Source organism: Miscanthus floridulus, chromosome 13, assembly GCF_019320115.1.
Source record: "Miscanthus floridulus cultivar M001 chromosome 13, ASM1932011v1, whole genome shotgun sequence".
NCBI classification, from domain to species: domain Eukaryota; kingdom Viridiplantae; phylum Streptophyta; class Magnoliopsida; order Poales; family Poaceae; genus Miscanthus; species Miscanthus floridulus.
The window spans coordinates 83603930-83611335 of record NC_089592.1 but is presented as its reverse complement, the minus strand read 5'-3'; the positions used below and the strand labels follow the sequence as shown (position 1 = coordinate 83611335).

Genomic DNA, 7406 nt, shown 5'->3' with positions numbered 1-7406 from the left:
TTCACCAATGATATTCATTCTGATTGGAAGACTATTTTGTGCCAACGCCCACAAAAATCGTTTGATTTTCGGCCCACGCGCACAAGTGTCACATCGACACTAATCAAGAACTAATACGTGATGCAAAGTGGATCCCGTTTCCGACAATCTTCTTGTATGTAGTGTACAGTTTGGTATGTAGAGGCCTCAAAACGCTTGGAATTCACAAAATGTAGATGCAGAGAATTCGGATGCCTGCCACCACTCCAGCAGCATGCAAGAATCTTCCACATCTTGCATCATTTTGACGTAGTCATTCTACAGCTTTACAGAATATATATAAGATGCATTTTTTATTTCATGCTATGATTCGGGGGGATACAAGAAAAAGTATAGAAAGATAAACTGTTTTGGGAATGAAGAGCGACAACTCCAGATATCAAAATAATATAGCATGATTTATAATTTTGTGTGTCACGAAGCACTGAAATTAAGTAATAGAAATACTTCATGCACTTCGCATAATACTGGCGATGACACAAATTCGAGCACTCCTTCGGCATAACATAGAGATAGATGTTTGTTCATGAATCATCATCATTCATCTACGGCTGGACTAGCCTTGCTCTGATCTCCTCGATAACTGACGGGAAGCCCTGTATCAGGCGCGAGTAGCCCTCTGTCAACACCGCGCTCTTGAAATTCTTGTCCACCACAATAAGTCGATGCACCTCTTCTTCAGCTCTGGACAGTTGTGCATCTCAGCGCAGACCAACGTCGCCGCCACGGTCTCCGGCGACACACAGTCCCATAGCTTCTGCGCGCACATGAGCTTCAGCCTGTCCAGCTGGTACATGTCTGCCGCCGCAAGCAAGTGCTGGAGCAAGTCCGTGGCTGAAGAGCCCTCGAGATGTTTGACGAGGTCTGTGTCCGTGGGCACTGTGTCGGTGTACATGAACCGCAGCAGGATTCGGAAAACCTCCGGCTGGACGTCGTGCAGCGTGATGCTGTCCGTCTGGGCGTCCGCCATGGAACCGAAGAGCTGCGCCTTGAAGACCGGCGAGCGAGCGGCGAGGATGACCCGGTGCACGCAGAACGTCTCGCCGCCAACCGAGAAGGAGACGTCTGAGCCGTCGGTGCACTGCAGCAGGTGTCCGAGATGGTCGCCCAAGTCTGTGGGAGGCACAGGCACACGGTCGTTGCTCTTGAGATCTATGATTCCACATACAAATGTCACGCAGCCATCGACGAGGTAACAACCCAGCTCGAGCTCGCTGCGCTTCATGAACTTCTGCAACCCAATTACAGTTCCACCATTGGAGCCAACACTATGGATCTCGCTTGACCATTTTGCATGGGACAACGATGGTGCCCCGTCTCTTCCCATTGGAAAGGCTTGGAAGACTGCCTTCACGCCGTGTCTGGATTTGCTCGTGGTCGAGGTCACTGCGCAAAGGGAGAGGTACTCGCCATTGTCAAGAACCCCACGCGGGAAGCAAACTATCGTCCAGGTACGCCCTCCGGCCAATAATCTGCTATCGACGATGGATTTGCCGATGGGAAAGTTCTTGGTGGCTGAGTAATCGAGTTTGAACTCAATGAAACTGGTGCCCAACATACTGGCGAAGACAGTGGCGGAGCCAGTATTTTAATCTTGGGTATTTCCACTTCTACAGAAAAAAAAAACAATCCTCAAATCAGTAATACTTCAATAGCACTGTAAATCAGTAAATTCTCAACAAATATTTTGCTTTACTTTTTTGTTGCAAATTGCAGCTGCATAAATAACAGAAAAGTGAACAGCTCACCTTGTAAATCAATAAATCCTCAGCCAGAAGCCTAGAATCGCTAACCTGCCGAGTGCCGACCTGGAGGCTGGAGCCCTGGGCTCGGCTGGCCGCCGCCCCAGCCCGAGAAGCCGCCGGCCACCCCCCACCACCTGGCCGCTGGCCCGACTCCTACCGCACCGCGCCGCCGCCCCTCGGCCCTGCTGCTGCTGGCTGCAGCTGTTGCTACCTCTTGCAGCTTGCCGCGCGCGGCGCAGCCCGCTGCTCACCGCCGCCGCGCCGCCTAGGCCCTAGGGTTAGGGGGAACGGAGTCGGTGGCGGGGTCGCTGTCGTGAGGGGGTGGTGAGGGGGCAGGACGCCGGGCCAGCAAGGTGTGGCCGGGTGGAGACGTGGAGTGGCTGAGTGGGCTAGTGGGCCGGACTGCGAGGGTTGGAGTCTGGAAGACAAGCCGAAAGGCCTTTCTTTTTGTTTGCTTTGGGCTACACAATGAGTACATTATTTTACAATATGCGCTATTCTAAATCCCAAGTGTAGAATATTCTACGCCAAAACAAAATTTAGCGTAGTCACGTGTCAGCAGTATTTAGTATTTCGTGGTACTGACACATACTACTAAGAGAAGGCCACCTACCGAACGCGATTCAGTAATATTCAGTATTTAGTGGTCAGTTTTAGGTACTAGGTGTAAAATAGCATTTTCGGATTATATGTATATAAGTATACATACCTTCATATCTAATATTAAAAAGGTCAAATTTTGGGCCACCATAATTTCCGTCCAGCCCTGTCAGCTCGTGTCCGTCGTGTCCTTATCCGTCTAGGAGTGAGAAAGAAAATATAGAAAGGCATACGACGTTCCTGACGTAAACATACTATAGATCGTGGTTCCTTAGGAAAAATGTTTAAATTCGGGTGGGCCCACCCGAATTTGAATATTTTTCCTGAGGAACCACCAGGAGTTGGGCCGGCTTCGTTATGGGCTGAACCAAGCCTGTACAAGCCTTTTTTTTTCTTTTCTTTCGTTTTTCTCTTTTTCTATAAAAACAGAGGTCTTACAAAATTAACCAAAAATAGTAGAAAAAACAGAAAAATATCAAACCAGTTTTGTTAGCTTCATAAAAATGTGATCTATCAGATGTCATGAATCTTGTTAGGTTGTGCTTTGTCTATATGTGTGGTAAATCATCCTTGCATATATTACATGCATATAGATTCGCCGATGACCGAGAACGTAGCAGAGGTAGACCCAGAATGCGCGGAGGTGACCAAGGAGTACGAGGAGGATGTCCTCGTCGTCGGTTTTCTCAAAGCCTTCACTAACTTTTCGTTCTCCGGTTCCTGCCCAAGATTTATGGTTGATAAGAGCCCTATGCAAAACCCCTACTATTATGTTTGTTTACGCATTAAGTTTTGAGGAGAAAGATTTATACCATCGGGTGTAGTTTCAATTAGAAATAAAATTTATTTTTATTAAAATATGGATTAGTCTATGGTACAACTAATTATTTCATGAACTAAAATCTTGGGTAGATTATTGTCTAATGAAATCTAAATAAATGTATTTATGTAATTCTTGACGAGGGCTGTCGTGTGAAAAAATCAAGAGATGTCTCCCGTCATAATCATTGGTGGACAGAATAATCCTTGACACATTGATAGAAATGTTACGGAGGTTGATAAGATGCGTCAAAAAAGTTACGAAGGTCGATATTGAGTCATAGAAACACATGGGTAGTATGAAAATTAAAGTTATAATATATTTATATCTAAATAATTATGCGCTTTGCAACGGAAAGAAAAATATACCGAGATGTATTTTAATTCGATACATGTTTAATAGGATATTGTTATTTATTGTCAACATTAACTTATATTATGGATGTGATGGTCATCATAAAAATAAATTATAAAAGCATAAAACATAAGTAGATATGTACCATTCACGTTATCGTTTTGCATAAATATTTAATAGTTTTTTCTCCTGTTGCAACATAATGGCATATTTTGCTAGTATATACATAAGTGTACCAAAATAGTTGGGTATTCTGAGAAATACTAAGGAATACTCTTGATCTGCCGCTGGACGAAGAGATACTCCTATGGACTATGGTGCCGGATACACCTTAGGTGTGAGATGATATGTTGGAGAATCTAATGAGTTTCAACATGTGTGTTTATGTACACGATGGTGTAAAAAGAGGTCCACCAGTTTTCTAATGCCAATGAATTTTTCACTCACGGTTCACAAGGAACATGCGCCACTAGGGTAACATATGTGGATCTGGGTTACGAATCGTCCATGTTAATGGATTTACACTGACGGTTGTGTAACGAAAACTGTTAGTGTAAATGTACTATTTACACTGGTGATTTGCTTAAATGAATCGCTAGTGTCTTTGTTTTACACTGGCGGTTTACTTAATTAACCGCCTATAGAAAATCGTAATAAATATGGCTTCTTGTACACCAACGCCGCGCAGGGGGAAGGCGTCGAAGACGGCCATCACGTTGGTGGCTGACTGGGTGACGAGCTCTAGGAACAGTCGCCCCTATCGTCTTTATTATTGCCTCGCGGGTAGCACCTGATCCGCCAGAGGTAGCAGCCGGTGGAGAAGTTTTGGGAGTAGATGACGTCGCCGATGGGGAGGTTCTTGGCTTGCGAGAAGTCGAGCTTGAGCTCGAGAAATCCAGAGCCCAACATCTTGTTGCCAAAATTTACGTACGCAGGATTGGGGTTGTTGCACGAAGGTACTCCTACTTAGGTTGTCTCCAACAGGAGACCCATTGCGGAAACCAAACTTAAAATGGGTCTCCAACATAATACATATGGCCTCCAACAGAGTACCTATATAAAAGACCCATTTTGGATGCCAGGAGAGGCATAACCCATATCTGAGTATCCTCTCTCCTAGAGACCCATTTGTAGAAAGGGTTGTCTTTTGGGTCTTGTTGTTGGAGAAGATCAAAAATAGATATTGAACCCTTTGCCTGTAGCGCTACCCAAAGAACGAATAGGTCTTGTATTTTGGGTCACGGTTGTTGGAGACAGTCTTAGGATCAAAGTGCCTATGAATGTTTCAGAGTTGGAACCTGTTGCATGTGATGAACTTGAAGTCTCTCGGACGCCCTTTCTGAAAACACCGTCGAGGAGCTACGTTCGTGATCATGTTGAATGTGATGCAAACTATGTTTGATGATTGACTAAAAGGGAGAACTACGGTGACAAGATGGAACAGTTTCTGAAGAGGTGCTTCTACCAGTCTGGGCAATACAACAACTAGCTGAGTTCGTCATTTTTACATTCCAAAAAAAGCTCCCCGACCCTGGAGCACCCCAACGGGCAACTCGGGGGGGTGACCCGCCGGCACCACCAGACCCCCACCTCCCTTACCTCCTCCGGCCGCCGTTGCCACTGCTCTCCAGCGGTTGCCAGCGGCGGCCCACGGCCGTGCTAAAAAATGAGCCTCCAACCGTAGTCTTGCCGCCCTCCTCCCCTTGTCACCCCTCGTATCCTCCTAACCATCGGTGGCTGCTGTCAGAGGGAGTGCGGCACTGCCGCTCTACTAATTTGCAACAGGGGTCTACTCCCCCTTAGCATCAGGTACGTCAACAGAAATTAGTGCAGCAACAACTTGAGGAACCACCACTTCAATGACTTTATCTTCTTGTGGTTTAATATCACCAATAGCCAATTGCTTGATTGCTTCACATGGTGGATCCTCCTTTCCTACAATACTTGAATCAACTTGCTCTACTTGAGAGCCGTTACATTCATCAAATGTCACATCTACCGCAACCTTAACTCTCCTGGAGGTTTTGTTGAAGATACGGTAGGCATGCTCATTTGATCCATAACCAAGAAGAAAACATTCATCAACTTTAGGTGCAAACTTAAAGATTTTGAGTTTCTTGTTAAGTATGAAACACTTACACCCAAACACTCTAAAGTAAGACACCTTAGGTATGTTACCGGTTAGAAGCTCATATGAAGTTTTCTTCAACTTTTTGTGTAGGTAGAGGCGGTTGATGGCACGACAAGCAGTGTTGACGGCGTCACACCAAAAGATATCCAGTGTCTTGTACTCACCTAGCGTTGTCCTTGCCATGTTAATGAGTGCGTGATTCTTTCTCTCTACTACACCATTTTATTGAGGGGTGTATGGAGTTGAAAACTAATGCTTGATGCCCTCTTCATCAAGAAACTTCTCAACTTGGGTGTTTTCTTGAATTCGGTCCCATTGTCGCTTCTCATTTTCTTGATGGGGAGACCGAACTCCTTTTGAGCTCTTCTAACAAAAGTCTTCACTTTGTCTCTAACTTGACACTTATCAAACAAGAAAAATACCCAAGTAAAACAAGAATAATCATCAACAATAACAAGACCATATTTGTTACCCCCAATACTTAGGTAGGCGACCGATCCAAAGAGATCCATGTGTATGAGCTCCAATGGTTGCGTCGTGGTCATGATGCTCTTTGGTGGGTGAGGTACGCCAACTTATTTTCCGGCTTGACAAGCGCTACATATTCTATCTTTCTCAAAGTGAACATTTATTAGTTCAAGAATATGTTCATCTTTTAGAAGTTTGGCCAAGTTCCTCATCCCAACATAGGCTAGTTGGCGATGCCAAAGTCAACCCATGCTAGATTTTGCCACTAAACAAGTCTCAAGCTTAGCTTTACTTTTGTTGAAATCAACTAAGTAAAGCTTTTTCTTTAATTGATCCATAAAGACAATAGAGGAATCCTTCCTTCTAAAGACTTCAACACCCTTATCCGAAAAGAGACAATTATAGTCCATCTTACACAATTGAGAAACAGACAATAAATTGTAACTCAACGAATCAACATGTAATACATTTGTAATTGAATGCTCAAAGGTTATAGCAACATTACCGAGACCAATCACATCCCCCTTTGAATTATCTTCAAAGACAATATTTTCATTTGAGTACGTCATCGGGGAATATGATGAGAACATACTCATTTCTCTAGTCGTATGATTTGTACATCCACTATCAAGCACCTACCTTGATCCACCAGAGGAGTATGCCTACAAAACAGATTTAGTTGCTTGATTTAGGTCTCCAATTTGACTTGGGGCCTTGCATATTAGTCATAAGAAATTTAGGAACCCAAATATAAGTATTCCTATATATGTTGGTTCCTTTCCAATATATTTAGCAACCACTTTTCCACTGCTGTTGTTCCTTAAAATAAAACATAAAGTCAAGCTTTGTCGAGGTGGTTGAAACTTTGGTTGATAGGCATACTTGTTCATAGTGTCCCACACTGATTCATTTGGCTTCTGCTGAACCTGTTTCTGCTGGGACACCTTCTTCTTGGGCTTAGTTTGATAAGAAGCTGAGTTGGTAGCCTTCCCATTTTTGTGGGGAGTGGCACAGCCGGCCTTCACTGCGGCACTGCCACTGTCTGTGCAGGCTGATCTATACCAACTCTTTTCTTCCTCTCAAACTTAACACACTCATAGCCATTTATGATCTTTCTTCCATTTATTTTGGCTCCTGCAGTGTGCCCAAGCCCATACTGGGCACTGTTCACGCACTGTAGCCAGAGCCTCAGGAACTGTAAAAACGAGCTCCACCGTCTTCGTGAACAGTGCCCAGTAGAGAGAAAAAC

At 44.4% G+C, this 7406-nt stretch overlaps 1 pseudogene; it reads right to left on the bottom strand.

Moving 5' to 3' along the window:
- Window positions 1-327: 327 nt before the first annotated feature.
- Window positions 328-2178, bottom strand: LOC136501329 (BTB/POZ and MATH domain-containing protein 1-like; annotated as a pseudogene).
- Between the last annotated feature and the right edge of the window lie 5228 nt (window positions 2179-7406).